The sequence below is a fragment of the Ornithodoros turicata genome, chromosome 2 (assembly GCF_037126465.1).
Source record: "Ornithodoros turicata isolate Travis chromosome 2, ASM3712646v1, whole genome shotgun sequence".
NCBI classification, from domain to species: Eukaryota; Metazoa; Arthropoda; class Arachnida; order Ixodida; family Argasidae; genus Ornithodoros; species Ornithodoros turicata.
In genome coordinates this window covers 8,416,973-8,443,972 of record NC_088202.1, presented here as the reverse complement: position 1 = coordinate 8,443,972, position 27,000 = coordinate 8,416,973, and the positions used below count along the sequence as shown (strand labels likewise).

The 27,000-nt window shown below is 42.4% G+C and overlaps 1 long non-coding RNA gene across 1 annotated transcript in view; it reads left to right on the top strand.

The window, feature by feature from the left end:
- Nucleotides 1-413: 413 nt before the first annotated feature.
- The window catches only part of LOC135383068 (uncharacterized), an 83,867-nt gene continuing 57,280 nt past the window's right edge, over nt 414-27,000 (top strand). Inside the window, exon 1 of the long non-coding RNA XR_010419644.1 lies at nt 414-442. This is a non-coding gene — a long non-coding RNA (uncharacterized LOC135383068). The remainder of the gene's footprint in view (nt 443-27,000) is intronic.

The window sequence follows — 27,000 nt, the reverse complement described above, 5'->3', positions numbered from 1 at the left end:
GAAATTAAGATTGTCTCATCTTGCCCAGTACTGGGCCGTTCACAATAATACGTAGCAGTTGTGTTTTCGAAGATGGGAAGTCCCGAAGTTCTGAAAATGTAGCACACCTGAGTGGAATTAAAATTGCACTTACATTTCACAGTTATTCTTAAAATGCGGTAGCTTAACACTTAAAAGATACTTAGTAGTAGAGTAGTTCAGGATAGGTCAGGTGGCAGTAGTAATAGTACAACTAGTCGTTTAGTCATTGGTAGTAACTAAACGGGGTTATGCACAATGCAGAATATTGACTCAGCTTTAACTGACACCCGGTGAAGAAGTCAGGGCATAAGTCGTTACTTCCAATGTTGTATATATTTTAAATGGGTTTGCAAATATTTTGCAGTTATGTCTTCCGTGGCAACGGAGGGGGAGCCTTCTATTTCTAGTGGACCACAAGATGGTAAGTTCTGGGCATAGTCGGGGGTTGACGAATGGGAGTACGATTACGTAGAGTTACAACTGTGTAACATTAAGGTCATAAAATGAGATTTCTTTCAAATTGAAAGCCGAGATCTTTCGTCGCGATTCGAGACGCCGAGGACGTGCAATGATGGCATTCGGTTTCGGCTTATCGCATACGATAATGAAAACGTTTATCAGTTTCAGCCGGACACCATATGTCGCATTCATGTGAAACAGGGGGGTGTTTGTAAGCGTATACAGTAAGGGGGAACTGTAGACGATTCTGTCACGTTTTTGATTGGCAGGAGAGATGATCCTGAACAAACAACTAAGTTTTTTCATTCAACAAGGAGATTGTTTTCTCAGGAGGGGACAGTAACACACTTGACTGTGTCACTGCTGTGACGCACGATGTCACCGCCAAGCGCTGGTACGCCCATGTCTTGGCGTGATGCTCCTTTCTGCAAGCGCTGTGGAAAATCAACATCGGGAGGCCCCCAGGGGTACGCGATTGAAATTCTGTTTATGCGTGATGTCTTTATATGGCGCGTAGTCGAGGAGCGTGGCGTGGCGCAACAGGCCACTTAAAACCCTAAAGACTGAACTTCACCGCATAGCACGCTTTGCACTCACCATTGACACGAATGATAGGGTAGCCGCTTTTGACTCGAAGAGAGAGGGAGGCTGTTCATTACCCTATATATAAATTGACATAAAAGGGCGTACGGCTTCGTCACTCTTCGAATCAGAAGCGGTAACCCCATCATTGGCCGCAATGGTGGGCGAAGAGCGTGGTATGTGGTGAAGTTAGCGGCACACTACGTTACCTTTCTTGTTCTTCTGTTTATACTAGGTCGTCAAGCAGCGTAACTGAACGGCGTCATTTTGCCATGAGCACGTGCATCACCATAGCGATGTCCGTACATTGCGAACCGGGCAAAGGATTGTGCCATATGCCCGCATGCCGGCGTGCGGCAGTCGGCCGTCGTCACTAGTAGAGCATTGTTCTACTCCAACGCGAAGCGCGCCCACGACTGCCAGAGCGGGCTTGTGGAGATAGAACGTGGGGCAGTCCCATTGGCGGCTGCGTCATCGGCGCCCACTGTCTCATCCATGGTCTCAACTAGACCTGGGCACGCTTGCACGAAACTTCTGCTAGGATCCTAACCTTGAGGAATGTCCTTGAAGAATGTCAGCCTTGCTAGTGCTTCTGTCACGTGCTACTGACGTAAACTTTTTTATCAGCGAAATGCACTGCCAGAGCTGCGCCAAAGGAAATGCCTCAAGATTAGGATCCTAGCAGAAGTTTCGTGCCAGCGGGCCCTGTGCACCGCCAACTCGCGCCGCCGTCGCTGCCGATCAACCTCGCGCCGTCCCGCCGCGCACATGGGCTTAACGCAGTTGGAGTGTTCTGTTCTTCTGGTTGCGTGTCAAAAGAGCAGACGTAGAGATGGATGGCGTGCCTTGAAAAAAAAAAAAGGAGAAAGAAAGAAAGTCTGACAGTTCTGCTTTTACGGAATATGCGCTTGGTGGCTCCTCGCAAGTAACCAGACGAATACTACGCACGTGCCATGTTAGATACCGCTCGCCCACCGCTCGCCCACCGCAATGGTATGGTCATATAGTTGTAGGTTAGCATCTGCGGGCTCACGTCGCTGGCGCCGCTGCCGCCGACGCAAAAACCAGCCTGCCGACACCGCCAATCAACCTGCCATCGGCGCACTGGTTTACATCACTCCCCCTCATAAGCCGGTAATAGTTGTAACCTGAATAAACGAGCATTCCTCAAACAATGTAACCTAAAACGTCAGTTACGCCAATTTCCAGATGTGCTGAAACGGTTGTGATAGTAGAACGAGCATATCCAACTCCCCCGAAATGCACCTCCGTTTCTCAATTTTGTCTTCCTATAGCGAAAATTAATTAATCAAAGAAACTAAAAACAAGCCGCGCCGCTATTTTTGTGATGTAGATGTGGAAAACCTGCCCCATCTACTCAGATACGTAGATATATGTTTATCCTGTAGAGCGCATCGTGCCATGTTGATCGAGAGCCCTTACGTATTTTTGCATGCTTTTTTGAGTGTGCGCATTGCTCTATCCACACAAGTCATATTCCATTGACAATAGTTTCACAAACAAAACACGTAAGGTTCCATCTCATACTGCTTTTGTGTTAGGCATGTGTCTTGAAATCAGGTATATATACCGAGTTTGCGGGGCCCAACAGATTTTATCAAGGGTAGTGGCACATTTCCCACTTCTTGAACCATACCAACATTGCCATAATAAGGAACATTACACGGTGCTGTGTACTCCACACTCAGTTGACTCGCGATGTAAACCCCCAATTATTATCTTGTGTATTCCACCCCACATGCTCAACCTTCCCATACCCAGCGCTTCCCATACCCTATTTTTTTAGAACATGTGCTTAAAATTGCACAACTGCCACTCAAGTAACTTTGCCGCCAAAATAGTGACAAAAGGCGTGTATACTTTGTCACAAACAAATATATGAAATATATTATGTTGGAAATGGTTGACTCTGTCATCTTCTTTGTACGGTGCACTTCATAGCAGAATACACAGAGTCCAAATGTTTTCATTGTCCACAAATGCCCTGTTGAAGCTGAACGACCCTTATCCAAATGGGGAAGCCCGGCTTGCTCGTCCCTCCTCTGTCCCTTTCTCGTGTTCGGCATTTTCGCTATGTACCAGCTGGCCTGCACCCTTGCCCTTTTGCCAGAGAAAGAAATATGAAACCGCAGCGCTCAACGCAAATAACTGCATGCTCAGCAGCTAAAACTGGCGATGCCGAAGACCTAATATTTCTAAGTTACAAGGGATAAAGGAGAAACGAGCACGACAGCGTAGTAATGTTACTTCGAAAGTATAACGCCACAAAGTTTGTGAGAGTCACCTACTGCACCCATTCTTAATAGGCCCCAATAGACGAGTTCAGAAAATCCCAATGCTCTTTGCGCACGCATTGCACCCTGGGCGCTTGCTAAGCGGAGGAACGAAGAATAATCCTTCACATTTCGCTTTCACTGACCTTGACACGTCGTAGACAATGGACCGGTAGGGGAGGGATCGGAACAGTTTGGAGGCCACCCATTTCTTTCGTATTAGTAAATTCCCACAGTTCAAAGCGGCGCTAAGTACTCTGGGATTTTCTGAACTCGTCTATTGTGTTTCTAACGACCAGAAGCTAAGCCTCTAGCACTTTCACATACGGATCTAATATATCTTATCTATGACCTAGTGATAATAATATATCTTTGAGCCAGAAAATCGAAAATCAAACTCAAACTCAAGTAATAATAATGGTGTCTATCTATGACCTATATGGACCTTCAACACTAGTTTGTCTAGGTTCCACCCGTGGCTTTTACTGAAATTCGAAGTTGCTCTGTAGAGCGGACAAGAACACGGAAGAAACAAGGTGCCGTACCAACTGTGTTCACCCAAATACAAATATTATTTGTTTTAACCATGTGTATTCTAGCAGATTACAGGTGACCGATCACACACAATTGGCATCCAGGGTGAAAACACAACTGGCCACTGACAGAATGGCGTAAATGCGGGTTAGCTGGTGGATAAATTCCATGATAGGCAAGCCTGAGCGATGGGCAATACCCGTAAACAAACACGTGTTTGTGTTTGTTTACGTGTCTTGCCCATCGCTCCGGCTTGCCTATCATGGTATACTACCAGTGCTGGCACTGTCCTGAAATTCTAAGTCACCACTTATCAGAAAGCAGTGACCGCGCAGAGCTTAGAAGTCATATTGATCCCCTTCCATTATTCTTGTTCTTGACAGCACGTTGGCTGGCATCCGGTTCATAAAAGTGACATTTATAATCGAAAGAACGGTTAAATAGTAAGCGAGCTCGTGAGAGTATCCATGATGGCGAGACCCCGAGAGGAGGTACAACAAGGGACATGCACACACAACGTTGATACATTGTGTACGTCCCTTCCGATCTCTTGTCTCAGGGTTCATATTTCCTTCCTTCAACTTTATATATTTTATTTAGAATTGTGAAGGTACAGCGAGGCACTGTTCGCAAATCCGACAGTACTTTTATTCGAAACAGGAAACCATAGAAGGAAGCATTGCAGATATCTATGGTGCATGTTAATCACTTTGCAATGTCACAGACGTTCAGACAGGCTGTTCAATTTGTCGTATCATTTTTAGGTGGATTTTTAGGCACAGAAAGCAGTTTTGGCACCTGTATGTCGACACAGTGTCGATACTTTGCCATGACACAAATATATGCAGCAACAAATATACCGTCTACTTTATTATGGTTATTAGTCAACACTGCCAAGAATGTGGGAACACAGTCTTGTACCACCTACACTCTACAAAGTGACCTTCACACACAGCACATTGCAGGTCAACGAGAGCCCAAAATGATGTCCTGTCCTTCTCCATTGGCTGAAAACATTTTTCTATGACTTTGCATAAGGGGAAGTTAGTACAAGAAATGCGCACGTTCCTTTTTTGAGCGAATAAGTATTCAGAGCGTTCTCATACTGTGGTGGGCCTGCAGTGCATTATGTGGTGCACCACACACTGTAAAAAAATAGAGCTCTATGTTAAACACACGTTTAAACGTGTTCTGTTAGACACACGTTCAAGAGCACGTATATGTATTTAAACGTTTTCCCATGATACGTTTAAATGTTTTCGTTTACATAAACGTACAGCGGCACGTATACGTACATAAACGTTTTCCTAAGAGACGTTTAATCGTTTTCTTTACTCCTCTAAACACTACAGCTTACTTTCCTTGAAATACAGTGCAGGGTGTCGTTAAAGTGGCATGTTACTTTGTCCCGCTCATTTGTGACCGTCTTATGTTTAATAAAGAATAGTCACAGAGCAGGGCGCATTTTATTCCGTTTCTTGGTGGTTAATAGAGCGTTGCCACGACCCCGTTCGCAGCCTACACCGAACTCCGCTCCGCGTGCACTCATGGCATTGGGATCGCTGACACTCCAAACGGAGCTTTATCGCATCGACATCGTCCGGCGGAATCACAATTCTGGGTGTTATCCTTTTCTCCATCCGAATTTGTTCGTAACGGGAGGTGTGCGGCTCTTCGCGTCAGCGCATCATGCCACAAAAGTCGTGCTCATCCCTTTTTTTCCCACTCTGGCGCAAGAATGATATCATTCCGCACAGTGATTGGTTCTTAACGCGTAATTGGCAAATGTTCTGGTTTTAGAGTTGTTTTAGAGTTTTTTAGTGGGAACCAGTAGGAAAGAGCAGGATACATGCTTCAGGCTAAAGTACTCGCTCAAGATGACAATCTTCCGCGTTGGTCTTTTCACCAAAATACTACTCGCGTAAAGAAGATAAATACAGAATTTTTAGTATAAACTACCCAAAGATTCAAACGTCATCACCGCCATTACGAGCTCGACATGTTTAAAACTATAGTGAAACACGTCGGTTCATAATGATATGTACGACGAAAATGAACCCAAGTAGGGGTGTTGCTTAAAAGCCAAATATGAACTGAAGTAATAAGCTACTTATAAGACAGTGAGAAACTGGCGTAGTTGGTAATTACTGATGGGAACCATGGACGCGCCAGGCATAACGGGGACAACTTCTGTCTCTCTCCCCGTAATGCCTGGCACGTCCATGTTTCCCATTAACAAAGAAGAGAGTTGCTTAGATAGCTATCCGGTTTAGAAAGGCGTGGCGTTTCGTATTAACAAGACGTTTCAAACGGCCTTGACAATAACGTTCAATCGCTTCATTTCAACAAAACGCTTAAACGTTTCACTATACGTTCCAGACCATATAGGTTAATCTAAACGGCGTATAAAACGTTTAAGGCGGAATCACTTCAGTAAGCCTATGGGGAATTTTTGTTCACATACGCCGCGGGAACAACGCGAAACACCCTTGCGAGATGCATATCAGAGTGTTCGTTATGTCCCTCTGCATTTAGTGATGCCTTTTTTAATGCATAAAGTTGATCCAGTGATTTTTAACGAATTAAAATCATATTTTTAATACATGACACTCTACGGGAACCGTGGAAAGGTTGCTTCTCTGAATGCTTACGGCCTTGTAATCCGCTAGAAAATTGTGTTATTTGGTGAAGTTGTGTCTAAGGAACCTAAAGAATTCATGAAACTGCTTCAGTGTAACGTAGTTCGTGAGTGGTGTGCGAAATTCTACAACGTGTATTGCCGTCTGCTAGCATGCTCTGGTCTGTCGCCACCACCGTTCACTTCGATTGGAGTGGGCGGTCCTCAGCTGACATTTTTTCCGCGTTCTTTCTCTCATTTCTCCGTCGTGGCGAACGGGGTTGTGCAGTATCGTGCCAGGCCAGGATACTTGGTTATGTTTTCTGGGTCGGCTCCAAATTGAACTCCTCGCAGCTGCGCTCGCCGTTCTCAGGCACCGTTGCATCTCACGGCTACTCGAAACAAAAACTGGAAAAACGGGTTAGATCCCGAGCCCTAGTTTGAACTGAAGAAGGCTGACTGGTCGACCAAGTTTCCAAAGCGTTGCGTGCGTCCCTCACACCAATGCAGTTCTCGATAGGGGATTCAGTGAGAACCGCCAGTTTCTCCATAAGGGGCCTCGTATCACAATTGAGAACGTTATGCGTTCATTTCATTTATTTTTGTTTGTGTCAAGCACAAAACAAGGTGGTACGCCAAAAACCAGCAGAAGCCGCTTGACTAGGGCGGTACCACCCTACATTTAGTGCAAGCAACAGCGGAATCAAACGAGAGAAAATAACGCAGGCAAATATTTGAAAGCCATGATATAACATGCGCAGTAGAGATAACCGACACAATGCTATCAATGAAATTCGCTTAGAAAAAAAGAAAAGGGATAATATTACACACATGCAGAGCGACAAAAATGCAAGGTTATCAATTCAGTTGACTTGAAAACATATTTCTCAGATTTCTTGAGGACATTTGTGAAATATCAATACTAGAATTCAAGAAGCTATTTAGAACAATGGCAAGTCTGTAAGTTAAGGATTGTTTTGCGTAATTTTTTCTTATTGACGGTACCTGCCACATGTGCTTGGTGTGTCCGCCGACTGGTGGTTCTGTCAAGGTTGCACAGCGACAACCATGCGCTATTGTTTAAGCGAAGGGACCTTAGGTACGACCTAACGAGAGTGTAATTAGAGAGGATGTCAATTTTCATAATCCTTAGCTTCTCAAATAGGAGCTCATCGTGTGTGTAAACGGAGACACCTTCTATAATCCTAACGGCTCTCTTTTGTAATATGAGTATCTTTTTTAAGTTAACCAAACCAGTGGAACACCACACGAGGTTACAGTAACAGAAAACGGAGTGAATAAGGGACTATATATCAAAAGTTTCACCTGTACACTGAAAAGAAGTCGATCCCTAGACAAGATACCGCAAAATTTTCAAATTTTGCTACAAACTATGTAGGATAGGTCAGCAGAGAAAACAACACCCAAGACTTTTACGGAATCCACAACATGTATTTGCTGATTTCCCAGTAATACATGTACCGTGCAGTGCATGGGTTTGTTTTTTGCTTTATATAATACCGCTTTTGATTTATCAGTATTTATTAGAAGACGGTTGTTTACTGCCCACTCATTTATAGCACTGAGAGCAACATTTGCACTATCCACTACCGTAGCTAAATTCGTCCCTGAAAAATATATCGTTGTATCATCGGCGTAGATGTAGAAATCTCCGACCCCAGTGGCATTTACGATATCATTAATATATATATATTGAATAGCAGCGGTCCTAGGATGCTGCCCTGTGGGACACCTGAGGCTACTTTACGGGCGGTAGAAGAATGGTTGCCCATCGAAACATACTGAGTGGGATTTGACAAGTATGACGATAACAAAGAAAGAACGACACCGCGAATTCCATAGTATTGTAGTTTTAGCAACAGTAAAGAATGATCAATAAAATCAAAAGCTTTGGAAAAATCTAAATAAGCCCCTAGTGTATACAACCCTTCTTCAAAGTTATGAGTTAATAGCTCTTTTTGCGCAAGCAAGGCAAGTTCCGTAGAGCAGAACTTCCTGAAAACAAATTGATTATCACTGATAACAGAATGCTTCGTGAAAAACTTTTCGAGGCGACTATGCAACAATGCTTCGAGGCCTTTTGAAAAAACTGGTAAAGTGGATATCGGCCTATAGTTCTTGGATTGGTTTTGTCTCCTCCCTTACTCAGGACACCGATTTTTGCCCATTGCATCTCAGTAGGACAAATTCCGGTTATGAACGCAAGGTTGTATATGTGCACCAGGACGGGTGCAGCAATACCAATAACAGCTTTAACAGGTGCAATCTGTATGTTATTGCAGTCACGCGATTTGCTTTGTTGCATATTCGCATAAACAGAGCACACTTCACTTTCCGATACCGGGAGGAGCAGTAAACTTTCTGGGATGGAGTCTTTAAAGGACCATGGAAATCATTTGGAACATATATTTTTTCACCGCTTGATATGAACATACTACCTTCATAAACTGTTACGGAAAATATTTCATTCGAAAAGCGCGAATTTCCTGAGAAAATTAGTTTGGAAGAATGCGCTCCGCGGCGACATTCTCCCCCAACCGAGTCTGGCGTGTGGTGACGTCAGGCGTCCGAGCACTTCATTGGCTGCCGGAAGCGTCCGCTCCCCGCCAGAATCGTCTGATAGCTCAGGAATCATGGCAACTTACCGACTGAGACGCTGTTGCTATTTATTTGCGTTTGACATGATTTGTCTCGTACGTTTTGCATAAAACAAGACGGCGGTCAGTGTAAAAGGTGTGGCCAGGCCTCTGTGTTGCAGTGACGGCCCGGGTTGAGGTGGATCGTAAGCGGTTGTGATTTCTGTTCCGATTGTGCTGCGGTGTCGTTCATTAGTGAACAGTATTGTGCCTGTGTGTGCAGCATATATATATGTGATACGACTAAATACATTCCTGTCAGTTGGAGATTTATTCCATGTGCCAGTGATGTATGCTGCGTATGACCATTCAAAAAAGAAAATGATTATTTGACCATGTATTTTGGGGTTTCCCACAGATCGCTAGCAGATTAATTTTACTCACTTTATTTTGGTATTCATGTTGTAGTGTTTGTGGAGACGTTGCGCTCCTGGTATCAGTAAGATATGGTAAGCGCAATGTTACGCAGCTATGCGTTCATTGGTCCGCTCTTTCGCCTCAGAGATGCCAGTGTCCATGCGGTTCAGAGCCCATAGTGTTGACCACAACACGGAGAAGTCATGATGGTCGGCAACATCTTCAAGTGAAAACACTGGTCACTGCGCCGCGTCTTCATGACTATGCATTCGTAAACAAGAAGCACCACTATATTTCAATCCCAATGTTAGTAGTAATAGGTGGTGTCCAGGCTTCGACAATGAGAAACTACGGCACCCCCTGCCCTGAGCCCTGCGCGTATTTTTCCCTGCGTGGCGCGTGTGCGGAGGGTTGTCCACGTGATTATCGGCGGGGGAGGGCTGCGTGCGCGCTTACCCTCTCACATTTTTCAGCCTGGGACGACTTCTTTCGACATTTTTGAGCCTTGGCCGATTTGGTTCGCGTATTTTTTCCCGTACCCGGCGGGCGGCGCGTGGCCAGAGGGCTGCGTGCGCGTTTACCCTTCAGCCTAGGCCGCCGACTTTCGTCATACGTGGGCCGACTTCACATATTTTTTCCGATACATCAGGTGTGCAGTAGGCAGTTTACATGCAAAGGATAGCCATACACAAAAGTACAAGTGAAAATATATTTATTAAAGTCATTAGGAATTATGTTATGACTCTGCGTGAATGGGAAAAACTTAGCCAAAAATGTGAAGCAGAAGAAACACAATACACATAACAAAGAATATAATTATTAAAGGTACGATACAATAGCATTGAATAGGTATCACAGATCAAACACAATATTTTTTGTTAACTCTAATCATACACACAATTTTTCAATGAATCAGAAGTGATAACACATTTAATCAAAGAAGATATTCTTAATCAATACGATTGGCAATCAAAATTACAAGTTTTATTATAAAAAGTCTGAGATGTAAGAATCTGATAGGTGTAAGTAATTTCGAGCACATTGCGCGTCGGTATGTCACCTGTATGGGGCCATCCCATACAGGTGACATACCGACACGCAAAAAACCTAGCAGACTCCTTGGTCAATGCCAAAATCAGCGAAACGAGCGCCCCGTACACGGGAACACGACCCTGCAACCTCCCGCGCTGCAAAACTTGCAAGCACGTTCAACACGCTAACTCCATCAAAAGCACTGCGAGCAATTACACCCACGCCGTTAACCACGCATTCACATGCACAAGCTTCAATGTCATATACTGCATTGAATGCGGCGACTGCTCTATGCAATACATTGGTGAAACTGGCCAACAAATGAACAACCGCCTTACCGGACACAGAATCGACAGTCCAACAAACTCCCCAAAGCAGTCGCCGAACATTTTAACGTTCCTGGTCACAATTTTGACAACATTAAACTATATATTTTAGAAACCGGGTTTAGATCCACACGTGACAGACGTGATAGAGAGTCGTATCTCATATACAGGTTCAACGCTCTTCACCCGTCCGGTATCAACAAATCACAAGGCACCCTGGAAACACTTCACAAATAAAATATAATTTTCCCTTCTATCTCCATTATCATCAGTTATGTTCAGCATGGCCACTTCCTTCTGCTTTCTTTATTGCATACCACAACTTTGTATTACAAATATATATATATATATAAAAAACAAAAAAACCTTTGCTCGTTCTAGAATTTTCCCCACGTAACCACTAACCTCCTTATCTTTCGCTATGATTGCCAATTCTTGCCTATTGTCCCATTTCGTCCACGTGTTCGTGAACCCCCATTTTTCTGTAACCGGTCAGGAGCCTAGATGACATCGTTCACATAATCCCCTGCACACTCTAACAAAGCGGCCATTCACTCCGGCCGTAAAAACCCGTACGGACCCTTTCTTCCCTCCGGGCTGTTGACACACAATTTGCATGAACCTTTAAACACGTCACACCTAACCCTTTAAATACCATGCCAATGATGAGGACGGTGCCCAGAAGAAGAACAGTCTCTGTTCGAAATATCGGCGGCTTCTGTCCTGAGGCAACTCCCTTCCTACATCTCTACCAGTTCGCTGGATTTCTACCCATCTTCATTAGAAAATAGACATGTTAAAAATTAACTTCACCACATAGCACGCTCCTAGCCAAGAAACAGAACTAATGATATCTGCCCTGATTTGCTGAAGACGGGTGCCAATAGATGTATGGAAGACCACGGAATACGAACGACAAGAGGAAATAAAATCTATACCACTACAAAGAAGATATTCTTAATCAATACGATTACAATCAAATTACAAGTTCTATTATAAAAAGTTCTAATATTCCTATACGTGAGAACCATCATTGCAATAGCGTGAATATCTGTCATAACATTTCGAGTGCAATAGGGAATCTCAGTTTCATATTCCAACATTACTCAACTTTTAATTTCTTATTAAGTGAACAGCATAGACGTAAGGAAATAACGAGAAACAACACAATCAATAGCTACAATTAATAGAGAGCCAAACCTGCGAACCATCCAACACATAGAGAAATAATAGCTAATCAATCTATGAAAAGGCGAAATAGCACAGAGGAACACGCGGCGACACGTAAACAACAACAGAGGAAAATAATCTATCACTGAACCATCATAAAATCGACCAATATACAATTTTCATTCTAACAAACACTACGAACCTTGGTGAAGGTATCCAAGACATAGAAAATATGCGCTATTTTTACTCTTTTCCTCAAAACCGGGAGACTTTATGTCTCTATCCATGTGACCATAGCACCGCGCATGCTTTATCACTCAAAGGGTTAGGGGCTATATTACTTCGTCCAGCAAACGGGGCGCTCTAGAGGTCAGATAAGAGAGTTCAAAGGCGATATATTTTATTGTGCAGCGCAAATAGATGTCGATATCACTCGCGGGGGTCACTATCTTTTCACATCCTTTCCCTGAAACGGAAACCTTTTGTCAAAGTGGTTGACAACTCGCAATAGGTTTGTAGAGATGCGATATTGTTATTGAACATGTAGAGAAAGTCCAAATTATTAAATGGCAGCAACGATACTCAATCAAAAACGAGAAACAAATTTAATTACATCAATTTTTGTAATATCTTGCAACAGAAATTTCTAATGAACCACACAGAAATATCAAATGTGAAATGCAACTCAGAGTTATGAGGCATTCCCGTCTTAGAGGTACTTACTTACGTCAATCGAGTGAACAATTGAAACAAATACAAGACAATAATTATTTCGAGCAGTAAGTTCACAACTCATAAAATATCAGTCGAGTGAATACTTGAAACAAAATCAAAACAATAATTCTCACGACAGGTGGTGATTATGGCATTCTAAACCAGATAATAATTTTAATCAATAAAATAAACATAGATATGCTTTTAATTAAATGTAGACGTTCACTTGAAAACAGAAGAGACATTTGCTCTACATTGAAAAGATGGACAGATTTTGTACTCGATACCATAAGTCATGGGAAGATGTGATAAAAAACTGCTTCGAAAAGGAAGAGCCGCGAAACGATTTCATTATCACTGCATTTCAATACGTTCTAGACATGGTCGTATTCGGAGATATGGTACAAACTACAGAACTGAAGGTGCAAGAATTTATATGTCGAATCTACAATACTTATAAAAATATCTCCACATCAACGTCAGAAGGGCCACTTGGATTGATGGCGGAGTTTTTGAGATTTGCAAACGAAGAATTGAAATACACTACACCAGATGTAATTGTAATCATTGCAATGGGCATTGCGTACATCAAGAAAGCAGTCAGATCAAATTATCATATACAAGCGGTCTATATTGCACGGTTCATTACGGATTTGTTGAAATTGCACATATCTGAGATGGAAAGTACATAAAATCTTATCACATGATATGTTCCACTACCATGGCAATGCAATTATTTTATTCTACCAGTCTCTGCAAAGATGTCGAATGAACAGAAGTTCAAGATTGTCGTGCAAGGTCTGATGTATCATCATTTACTGAAACTCAACAAACATATCAATTGCGGTGGACCACCGGACGATTTTTATCTAATACTCTCTTGTACGCCATTCAAGAATCTTCATACAAAGAAAGGAAACATCAATAAGAGACAGTGCAAGTTCATCGCGACAAAGTGCAAGTTGCTGAAGCAATACAAACACGGCGACAACATATCGCCTGCGTTGATCAACGCTGGATTCAAGCGCCCAATAATCAGAATAAACTATTTAATGTCTTCGGAATTCATCAATGAAGACAACAAACGAAAACTTCAGAGTTTGAAAGATAACTGTAATTTATCGAAATAAACAAGTGCATAACTGAAACAATAAATGTAATCTTTCTCATCATTATAATGAATTGTACGCATCACAATGAAAAACACCTTGCATTTAGCATGGCTAGACTGAGAACAGTGATCGCTAGGGAAACGAATATTCCACAATTTGTGTAAGAATTCTCATATGGAACGAGTCCTGACCACCAAATAGGTTTTACTCGACTACACTCTGTACAAGTTCAACACTCGAGAAACGGGAAATAAGGCAAGATAACTGATTGCGGCGGGATAACTCAAAGCATTCGCGACACAGTGTCATCGACTTTTACAATCGCATTCGGGTTCGGTGCCTGGGAGATAACACGAAGCCTTCGCGAAAAGGGAATCTATTATCAGATGCCACAATGCAAACGAAAGATTTTACGAGCATGAAGTGCAGGCCAAGTCTACATTTCTAATAACGTAGTCTTCGTAACACACGGCACACAAACGTATATGAAATAATTTCCAAGTGGCAATCAGATTTTGGGAGAAGTGGATCACACAACTGCCATCAGAAGTGATTAGCCAATATACAATGAAGATGAGCGTTATGCATAAACACAACGGAAGATATGTTATATTATAATAACCAGATCAGCGCAGGTCACACATAAAACGTAGATTAAATTCACAAAATATACTCGAGATTTTCTGTAGCCATACAGAAAAACTATCACATTATTTTAGTGTCATAGCATCCGGACACTACAAATGGAAAGACCATACTTTAATTTTATAAGTCTTTAGCTCATAACGTTGTAAAACGCAAATTCCACACTAAAGACCATTTTCTTCTTTAAATTTTCAAAGCAAAAACTCCACGCTATTTCTTGCATTTCTCTAAAGATATAGATTAAAAAGTTGTGCATATACTCACACATACTATGCAAGATATTCGATTGTGGATTAAATGCTAAAATTTATCGATTCATATTCAGGAGAAGTGGTGACTACCACACATCAGTAAGAGTTTAATTAAAATTTGAGCAGGTGTTGCGATTTATGATCAGTGTTGTAGAATGTGTAATTTCACAATACGCAAGCTTTAGCTCGATCACTTTGACGAGCACTTTTTCACGATGTCAGAGAAGTTAATCGAATGGATTGATATTTTCTGTTACACTATAACATAATGCGAATTCTTTATGTCGTGGATATTAAAAGTTAGAATATTTTCCCAACGAAATTGACTTATAACTCGAAGAAAGGGCCACCCGCGTCGCGACCCTGCAAGCGAAAGATATCGGAATGTTGCGAAGCACGTGACCGCATGTCTTATCTTCGTTGGATGATGACAGACGGGTCGAAAAACAAAATAAAGAGCGGCTATTGCGTCCGAGAGCTCGCCTCCTTGATGGCTTCTTTCTCTTCACTCTTTCTTTTCAGCCTAGATTATCGAGTTGCTGTGTACAGGAAGCTGGGAACACTTTGTCACGGAACATAGGCCAATGGTAGATTGTTCAACTAAATTGTCATTTAGCTAAACTATGGCGCTTTCTATACAGTGTACCTCGCCGCACATCTTAGTTATGTAATTCTTTTGCACCCTATGTAACTATAAAGGAACATGGTATCGGCCACAAAAAACGAAATTGTAGCACCGCAGTAGTATTCTCTGTGCAGGCGCACGGTTTTACTGTTGACCAGTAGAACGACCGATTCATATACAGGGTGTCCCAGCTAAGTGTATACAGATTTTTTTTTTAAATATATAACACTTTTTCCAAGGTTAAATCAATTGCAATATAGCATATGCTAAAGGGCACTCTCTAGCAGGGCATTAGCAAAGTCCAAAGGCAATGTCTTAATTAACTGTTATTAATTAACTTGTTAATTATAAAAGCTACAAAGTTGTCCCAATGAGAACATCTGTTCGTTTCGGTCACCTGATATCGTAGCCATTTCCAGAACAAAAAATCCGTTCGATAGATCGCCCGCAAAAAATTCGTGAAGGAACGCCATTTTTTTCTTTATTTTGTTCATTGCGCTTCTTAGAAGACGCGTCTTTCATCCCCAATGTGAGAGGGAGAAAGAGCAAACTATCGCCTCTCGCGTCCTGGAAAAAGATTAAAAGGAAACAGAACATGCAACTCAAGATAAGGCCAGTTCCGATAGAGTCACCCGATACATTTGTTTTTGTTTTGTTTCCGCAAGTTAAAGCTCATCTTCGACGCATGAGGCGGCACTGTGCTCCTTCCCCCTCTCACGTTGGGGATGAAGGAAATACGCGTCTTCTAAGAAGCACAATGAACAAAATAAAGAAAAAAATGGCGTTCCTTCACTAATTTTTTGCGGGCGATCTATGGAACGGATTTTTGTTCTGCAAACCGCTACGATATCAGGTGACCGAAAGGAACAGATGTTCTCGTTGGGACAACTTTGGAGCTTTTATAATTAACAAGTTAATTAATGAAAGTTAATTAAGACATTGCCTTTGGACTTTGCTAATGCCCTCCTAGGGAGTGCCCTTCAGCATATGCTATATTGCAATTGATTTCATCTTGGAAAAAGTGTTATATATTATTTTAAAAATCTGTCTTGACGAATAAACCAAAACAATTTTGGAAAAATTTTTCTCCGCCAAAATCCCACCTTATCAGTCTAACTTACACCAACGACAATACTATCGCCGACAACGACTGCACCAACGCTTTCGCTTCCTTCTTTTCATCCGTTTTCAACACCGATAACGGGTACACCCAAACTCTATTATCAGTAATCGCCTCTTCACCAATGGTCCCCATTCATATCAGCACTCATGGCATTTGTAAAATCATTGAGTCACTTAAGCTGTCGTCAAGTGCTGGTCCGGACTCTATTAACCCGAAGGTTCTATACAACACGAGATCTATTTCCAGCAAGATTATATGTTCCATATTTACTCCGTCGCTCCAAGATTCTGCTTTACCGCAGAACTGGAAGACGGCGAAGATTGTCCCTATTCACAAATCAGGCAGCTGCCACATCGTTAATAACTAGCGCACCATTTCACTCACTTCTATAGTATTTAAAATTCTCGAACACATAATCTTCTCCAACGAGGTTAAGCACCTTGAAGAAAAATGCTTCTTCTATCCCTTGCAGCACGGGTTTCGAAAGCTCTTTTCGTGTGAAACTCAACTAGCCAGTTCGGTTCACGACATCTTTCTCCACGCGGACAATAATCATCAGACTGACGCCGCTTTCTTAGACTTTCGCAAGGCCTTCGATATGGTGCCGCACTCTAAGCTTCTATACAAACTCTCTCTGCTTAACTTCGACCCGTTTGTCGTCCGTTGGATAGCTCAATTTCTGACTAATCGTACGTGATTTGTTACTTGCAACAACCACCTATCCCCAAATGTACCTGTGCGTTCTGGTTTCCCTCAGGGTTCAGTCCTTGGCCCTCTCCTTTTCCTTATCTATATAAATGACCTTCCTTCAGGCATATCCTCCACGATTCGTCTCTTTGCTGACGACTGTGTAGTGTACAGGCAAATCCCCTCTCCTTCTGACCAACTAACCTTACAAAGCGACCTTTCACTAATAAGGCGTTGGTGCAATGAGTGGCAAACAGACCTGTTGAAATTACTTTTCGAAAGTATTTGAATTACGATTACAATTACTTGTTCACAAAAGTAATTAAATTACAGTTACAATTACTCATTTTCTATAGTATTTCAACTATGATTACAATTACTGAAAAAAGTAATTGCATTACACTGAATTACATTCACAAATTTGACTGCAACGTGCAAGATTTGATGTACACATTTATTGCACATGTTCTGAAAGATGGTGGTAGTTGTGCTTGTGGTAGAAAAACAGGTTAGAGAAGTCTTACACAAGGACAAGTCTCTTGCCATGTTAAAGAAATACCGAACATCACAGTCAAAAGGCTTTCTTTCTTCAGGTATGCCAACAAAGTGCAGATCATGAGTGCAGCTTGTAACGTCGACTGGCTTTCAAGAGTACAGTATTCTCAAAGTTCTTGTTTGTAAGGCTGCCACGTCTCCTTGTCATAAGACTAGCAACCGAAAACAGACGCTCCACTGGTGCACTGCTGTGCAGCCGAACATTGTACTTCATGAACACCTCGGACACACAAGGAATATCTTTCAAGCACTCTAACGACTCTGAAGTGCGGGTCAATACCCACAATTCGTACTCCTTTTCCCATGGTGCAAGAGCTTTGCTCCTTCCACATTCGAATGTAAAAAATCTGTTCCGAAAAATGTACCGATCTGAATCGAGTCTTTGGGTAATCACTGTGAAAAAGAAAAAGAAAAAAAGAAACGGTGTGGAACTGACCCAAACTTTAAACATTGGGCCTTCCCAGATAGCGTTCAAAGTAATCCCGAAAGCAATTCAAAATGCGTTACGCGTTACTTGTAAAAGTAATTCAATTACAGTTACAATTACATAAAACCTAATGTAATTCCGGAAGTAATGAATTACTAAGAAAGTAATTACTTACAGTAATTCAATTACTTGTAATTAATTACTTTACAGGTCTGGTGGCAAATGCCTCTGAACATTGCAAAGTGTCGCATTTTGTCGTTTTCTCGAAGACGGGTCTCCCGTCTTCCTCCTTTCCCCTACACTCTAAATGATATCACATTAACAGATTCTTGCAAATATCTTGGAATCCACCTTTCCTCCAACCTAATTTGGAACGAGCACATCAAATACATAATAGCTAACGCTTCTCGCTCCCTAGGCTTTGTTAGACGCACCCTCAGGTTGGAGCCCTCCATCTTGAGCTCCTTACCTTCACGGCTCTTGTACGAAGCAAGCTGGAATATGCATCACCTATTTGGGACCCTCCCCCAAAGTATCTCTGCGACGCCATAGAAGCCATCCAGAATCGGGCTGCCCGTTTCATTTCCAACGACTAGTAATTCAATACCTCTGTAACCGCATTAAAATCAAATCTTAATCTCGATTTACTCGAACATCGTCGCCGTCTTGCCAAGTTAGCCCTCTTCCATAGGTTCTGTTTCATCTTGCCACCGCACCAATCGCCCATCACCCGCTCGAGTGTCATTTTTCCTCGCATCGACCACACTAATAAGGTCACACGCTTTCATTGTAATACGAATGCATTATCCAGATCATTCGTTTGTTCAACTGCCATCGAATGGAACAACTCCCATCATCTCTCGCGACTATTATCGACCATGCGGTATTTTGTAACACCCTCTCCCGTTCACTCCACCCACAAGACCACCACGCTTGTATGTCAGTTGTTATGAAATTTTTCTCCTCTTCCTTATCATATTTGTTAATTATCTGTACTTATGTGAACGAACTCCCTGTTTCATACTTTAATACTTGTTTTCATATAAGTTTGTACTGTCGTCGTTTCTTTATTTTCCTGTTTACTTACTGCTAATTGTGTTGTTCTTTTTTGCTTGCTTGTTTGTTTCTATCAAGTTGCTGTAAATGCATCTTACGCTCCAGTAACCCCCCCCCCCCCCCATGTAATGTCCTCCGAACCCCCTTGAGGTTCTCGAACTAAATAAATCGATATGAATGTTATACTAGTGCGCACAACTAGCGTCTCATGTAGGTCCAGGGTCTCGTCATGATACAGTGAGGAATACTGCGACACACTTGATTCAAAGCATTGCTGCGAGTTAGCTTGTTTCCCGACTGATAGTGCGCTGAACTGAACTTGCATTTTTGTAAAACAACTTCAATATAATGCAGTCATAGCGAGATAGTTTCCTTGGTTTTGTGGTATATTGCGCTCACTTCATCTGCTTTCTCTTGGGCCCCGTTTGGGCTATCGCGGCCTCAATGGGGGCCCTGACACATGGTTTGGGGAACACTCAGGCATACTGTATATTGTTACATGTGACATGTTGTAGTGTACTGAAGCCAGCTTCACTGTTGTATTGTTTCTTCGCATGGTTACTTCTTCAACGTTACATGAATGAGGAATGCGGAGAATGAGGAAATGTATGCCTTACATGTTCTGCATGTTCTCTAATTGCTGACCCCTACTGTTGGGCTAAAATCCAGCAACTACACAAAAAGATTAACAAATGCAGAACAGGAGACAGAAACACGGACGCAATGACATGATTGAGATCATGATATGCTGTCAATTTTTTTCTGTGTTTCTGGTTCTACATCTTATGAACATGTGCCACATTGCCAACACCCTTTCCCTCTAGCTGCGAAGAGAGCCTCTCAGTAATAAAAATGCAGGTTGTCAAATGCACGTAGACAGTGCTTACATTTTTTGGGGCCTTCGCTCATCTAATGTTTATGGCAGAAAATGCTCCTCTAGTTCACATGGCACACAGAATATGAGTGTGCTCCACAGCCAAAAACTGCACTGTAAATTAGCACTGCAGTATGTTTATCGGCACGCATGAAATTACCCTTCATAAGTGCATCATGCAAGCTCATTGATTCTGATGCTAATTGCTCATGAAATAACATGGGGTGGGGTGAAAGACACTGGAATCACATGTTGCGTCACTAGCAGCGCCGTACTCACTCAGCAGTGACATCACAAGCAGTGATTTCTCACTGAAGCCTGCAACTCAACGATGTAATTCACATCTTGATTGCAGAAAAAGTAAGCACATGTTTGTTATTACTTGGTATACAGTTGAAACTTCTTAATGTGATGACGGTCATTCTCGTGGATTTTGGCAATAAAACCATTTTAGGATAAAAAAAAAACACCTGTCAAGGTGTAAGCTATGAAAAGTAGTAAATTGAGTGAGGGCCTTTTTTCTTTATATTTTCAATGCTGACATACATCAGCTTGTGTAACTGTCAATCTGGGCTATTCCAGCCAAAACCAGCCAGAGATGTAGCTCGACTCTCTTAAATATCACTGACAAAAATTGTGTGCATTTTTTAGACGATGCATGTATCGAATGTAAATTATCATTTTGTTTTCTTGAACAATGGGGGCGCATTAAACTGTGCCGAAATATGAAGTGGTCCCTTACGAGCTTCCTTCTGACATCTACATATACATCATTTGTGCGCTTTCCTTGCCTGGTGTTAGAGGGGAAGCACGGGTCTGCTATCCCAAAGGGTATGTAGAACGCGAAAATAATCTGGTGACGTAGTGAGAACTCAAGAACGGAGCACATTTTGGGTAGGTTTACGATAAATTTCCGGCAAATTTGCATTCTTGAAGGAGCCCCAGATTATTTATTCTTGTAACTGATTGCTTGTGATTAGCTTCACGTAAAAATATCAAGCTGATCTATATTCATTGTTTAACCAAGTGTTTGAGAATATCAAGCACTTGCAAAAAATTACTTTTTTTTCATATAGTATATTCACATATAGGTCGTCTAAAAGAAATTTTCCCTTATTTGTATAACTAGTCCTCTCCTGTAACATATTGAAAATCTACAGGGTTATTTTTCTTTAAAAAAAAACAAAAAAATTGTCACCATAATGTGCTGCAGCTTGTTCGTCCGTTGAGGCCATCTATAAAGCAAAATAGAAAAGACTCCTTTGTGGCTGTCTCCCGCGAAAATCGACACTCTGCTTTTCCATTTTGAGAACCTACAGGTGCATTTCTTCTTACGCAAGAAAAATGTTTCGTCAGCTCATTCATTCCCATCTGTATGACGCTATAGCACACTCTGTACAAATTTTGCATTCAACTGTTCTGCCCAGTTCTACAGATTAGTTGCAGTCGCTGCTTCATAACAGCTTTGTCAACATTTATGATTGTTTTCACATACCTGAAGTCATCTGGAAAGTGAACAAATCTCATCATTTCAAGGGCATGCCCTCTCCTATAGCATGTTCAGAATCTGCCGGCATGTGTTTTCTGTAGATCTTATAGCATCAGCTCATTATTGGCTCAGGTCATGACAGAATGCGACGTAACAGCTTTTGGAAACAATTTATTATGATCTCGTCTGCCATTCAACCACAACAGAAGAAAAGCCCACAGTCTTTCTTTCAGTGGAAATAGGTGTGTTTGCTGCATTAACAGAACGTGGGTCAAAGTAATAGTACCTCCTTGTGGCCTGGGTGGATCATGCCTCACTGTGCTTTATGTCCAGTAATTTCTTCTCCAACCGTATCTCTTTGGCAGTGAGCTACAACGTATGCAGTCTTCAAGCTTTCTTTCACCAGGAAGAACAGCTTACAGCTCTGCAGGCATCAGAATATCTGCACGCAATAGGGGGCTGCAATCTATCCCTATAGGTGCCAACGTTTTAAATGGTACTGCGAACACAGTCATAGTAGCCTTTATCACGGCACAAGGCAATTATGTCAAAGTCATGCTTGTGGAGGCAAAGCCATGCTTGCCAAAGCCAAAGAGGCAAAGTGATGCTTATGGAGGGTTTTATTATGCCCTGCTGCTCACTGTATGACTTCTGTTTTTAGCTGGAACAAACAAATAAAAAAAATCTGAGGAAAGAAATATGCCACCTTCAGTTGCCATCGACCAAGCAAACTAAGTCAATAATGGTGGTTGTTGTTCGCTCTGCTATGTGATTGTGTTCATGTTAATTCACCTGTTTGGTACTGTGGTACCAGCTAGCTTCCTTGTAGTGTAACATATATGTGACCGCATGGAGGACAATCAGGAGGAATTAGCTAGTCTTGCGTAGGAGCTCTCACACTGGCATAGCTGGTCAAAAAGAAAATGTGGGCCATGCATAACATAAAACACAAATAGCAGTATATTTTCGGCAACCATTGATTAATTTCTAGTAGGTGCGGTGCATATAGCGTGTCCATGGACTGATATTTTTATTCTTGAAGAAATATATTTTTGCAGTTATAAGGGATGAAAACATGTTCTACATCCGAAGTGGATGTACTAATTAGGTCTCATTTAATTATTGGAAATAGAAGGTCGGTGCAAAGGCAATGTCGGTTTCTATATGTGCCGCTATAGTTTTCAAAAGCACGCTCGTGACCATTTGGTATGAGGACATGGCCCCGAAATAATGGATGTGTGAGAGTAAGTCTCGGAGCGTTCTTTTTGCCTTTTCACTTGAACGTGGGGAAGAAACAACGCTGCATAACTGCAAGCAGCACATTTAATGTAATGTCGCGCAGCATGCAAGTTTTACAGCGATTTCATAATTCAGCACAATATTTATAAGCTGTAAAAATAGGTGCAAGGGTACCATACAATGAAGTAGCTTGTACCGTAAATTTTAGAACTTTTCTTGACGTGGGTGCTTGGCATAAAGAGTGACCTGCTAATAAACGTACTTAGGGATTTCTGAATGTGAAGACCATAGGAGAGAAAGGAAGGCAAACAAATATAACAGAGGTTGCCATTCATTTCTCACACTTCTGATTTCAGTTACTTATTGCGCTTGGTTTTCTTCAGTTCTGACATCTAGTAACCAGATTTTGCACTGTATATCCACGCGAATAAAAAAGATGCAAAAATTTCTGTGAGAAAATTTCATGGTTTTTAAGACCTTGGAAATGGTGTTCTTAGGTTCCAGGGTATTCAAAGACCAGTGAAAACAAAGTGCTTGAAGTATTATGTCTAGATTCATCTCTTGCAGCTTTTGCATGGCAAACCGTTGTCTAGGAAGGTGCGCATTCATGGAATGGAATCCATGTGGATGTTCCTGAAAATAGAATCTTATTTCGTTACACTTTGAGATTACCGTATGCTGGCTACAAAAAAATTAGGGCACTTCTACTGACTCAAGTTATTCATCCGAGAGAAAATAGTTTTTTTCTTGCAAACAAACAAACAAACAAACAAACAAACAAACAAACAAACAAACAAACAAACAAACAAACAAACAAACAATTTCTTCTCATTCATATGCAGCTTACTTGCAGAAATGCATTTCGAAAGTCTGTCCAGTACCTGTTTTCTGCATTTATCAGAACGTAGGCTCACAAGGAAAACCACAGGCAAGTTCCCATTTCACGATTTTACAGTTCTGAGGCTGGAACACACACAAACACATACAGAAGGACAAACACAACACCTCCACACGGTATGGGAATCAGGCTTTTCCGTCGATCGTCACTTTTCAACTCTACAATTTCACAACCAAGGCAGCCCTGCAGGAGAATGGCGATGTTCGCGACAATGTTCATAATATAGCAGGTGTCCACCATAGCTGGAACCAACACCGGGAACTCATTTGGTGACACGACACGAATTCAGAGTTCGAGATACTCAAATTTGACAGGCGTGCAGCAGAACAAAGCATTAACTGCACTGTCAACAGAATCATGATAGCCGGCGGTGAATACAGTAAACGATTCGTCCAGACTCGGTACGCTCGTTCCCAGCCTTCCCAGCCCACCGCAAAAAGCCTCACCCTGCGGGAAACTATTTTGAGACGCGGGAGCCAAAAGCCTTCGCTGCTCTGAGGCTGTCGTGCCTGTCGACCAATCAGAGACGATTTATTTTTAAAGTTTGAATCTGAAGCGTTTGTATCGCAAAAGTTGACTTTTAAGGCTTTATCTTTACGCCGTGGATTTTTTCGTGATTTATTTCGAGGAGTTTAGTCTCGAAGTTTATTTTGCGAAGTGTAAACCAGAGTAATCCCATGGTATCATAATAAAATTACGTAGTCTGTGTATCGTCTGCGGACCGTAGCTGCTTTCCTTGCTGCACCCTTAGAACTCTCATTTAGTCAATTTGTCGTCCAGAAAGCTATCACAGGCGCCAACATGCCAATTAAATCCAGCAATCACCCGATATCTGGAAACTCTCATGCTGGTTCCCACAGTTATACATCACGTCTTATTCTTTATCTGAAAGCTCCCGGGCGTGTTATCGGTGTTGTTGTCAGGTCGGGGCGCGAAAAGGGAATTGTTCGCCTCAGATCTGTCCTCCTCTCCCTGCCCAAATCTCTTACTCTTCGCGTACTCACGTACCACCCTGTAAACTTGGCTTCCTTGCGTAGTCCTCTGCTATCAGGTCAAACCGGGTTTCAGAGGGGGTGTCCCAGAATGTTGCTCTTGTTTCACTACATTGAATTGACCTCCTTGACCTCCACAATTCCAATACGTCTCCCTGTGCGAACTCTTCGTAACAGCGCTCTTTCTGATTTTAGATTTTGCCAGACTTTCTCGCCACTGTCACGTATGCTTGCTTCCTATATGAAATGTTCTACGCATGTTCATGTTTTTAACATTAATGCGTCCATTTCTTATGGATGACTTGTGCACCATTAATAAGGCTGCCGCTGTTCATGGGCACATCAAATAAAAGTTTGAGTTTAGTTTTAGTAAGCACCCATGTTGGTGCAAACTGGCTGTAATGAACCAATACACTACGATTACACACCATGCTAAATTCTGGAATTCGCATATCAGTGCGAAAGGGGGGTATGCCGCAGAATGAGTAGTAAGTACTGACCACGTTTATCCGGAAACGCACATCTTCGTCTAAACATGATGAATTAATCAATTTGAGCTAATTGGGACCCCCCCACAGTAATCAGCACCCTCCAGGGAGTCACCACACTAATTGGGGAGCGTCTAACTCGTGTCCAGAGCAGCTGTGCGTTTCCGGATAATCGTGGTCACAAAAAAAATAGATAGAGATAGCCGTGAAGAAAGCGGTCCGGAACGGCCGTTGACCATCGCTGGGCGACGGAGCACAGAGGCAGGTTGCAAAGCATCGCAGCTATGACCACCAGTTCCGGACATCCTGTGACGTCAGCTGTGACGTCATCATGGCATGTCTGGGCAAGTAAGGACAGCTCTGGACATACAAGGAGAAAAACACTCATAATATAGAGGCTGGGAAACCAAGAGCAAATATGCTAAACATCAATAGCTATCAACAAAAATAATTAGTTACACAACAAATGAGCGCACTACAACAGCAGTCACGGGGAGCGCAGAACGGTGCGACTGCTCCATCCGACAGCCAGGCAGAGAACTGACTCGTAATGGTATTTTCTCCTGTATAAGGTCCCGTAGCTGCACCCCATAGCTTGTACTTGCTCAACTAATTTCATGACAAAATTATTAAGAATCACGCCAGCGCTACTCCCGTTCGCAAGGCAGAAGAAGATAGAAAATGGTGGGAATAGCGGGACAATAGCAACCAGCGCCCGATGTGCACGGGCATGAAAATCATAAAAAGGGGGGACAAAGTTATCACGTGCGAAAGAATTAGTTACACAACAAATCAGCCCACCACAACAGGAGTCACAGGGAGCGCAGAACGATGCGACTGCTCCATCTGACAGTTAGGCACGGAACTGACTCATAATGCTTTTTTCTCATCTATAAAGTTACGCACGAGCAGCCCCCCAGGCGGTTACTTTCTCAACTAATTTCATGGCAAAATTATTAAGAATCACGTCAGCGCTACTCTCGTTCCCAAGGCAGCTTTTGCGGAAGATAGAAAATGGCGGGGATGCCCTTACAGGTACAACAGCAACCAGCGCCCGACATGCACGGGCATGAAAATCGCAAACAAAGCGGCGACAAAGTTGGTGAAAGAATTAGTTACGCAGCACATCAGGCACGAAGAGGACAGAACGACACTTCCATTCCGTCTGACAGCCAGGCGCAGAACTGAATCGGAATGCTTTTTACACCTCTATAAAGTCATGCATCTGTCCCTCTTGCGGTTGATTTCTGAAATAATTTAATCGCAAAATTATTACGAATTGTTCTAGCACTACTCCCATTCAGGGCAGCACTATCGACATCGTAAAGACAAGAATGTTCCTTGTCAAAAAAGAAAAAAATACAAAGCTAGATGCATCAACAGAGGAAAGCATGCATGTCGGGGCATGTCAGGAGCGCTATTACGCGAGGACAAATCACATGACTGCTGGGCAACACAGGAAAGCATACACAGAGAAACACTTGAACAGAGTGAAAAGACACTCACCATCATCGGACATGTACACTACATTCCCTCATTGTAAATCCACTCGTTACAAAATCCACCTGCCTCGTCGAACACCATTCACCAGTGACAAACCACCCATCCAAACCCCATCAGAGGCAAACGGAGCCCCACCGAAGCTACACTCTTCGAGTAACGGCCAACGCAATTGCTAGTAACAGAATTAACGCGTCCACACCCGCCAGGGTCCAAGAGAGAAGTGATTCCTTGCGCACTCTGTAGACCTTTTTCATTGGTCGTGACGTCATCCTA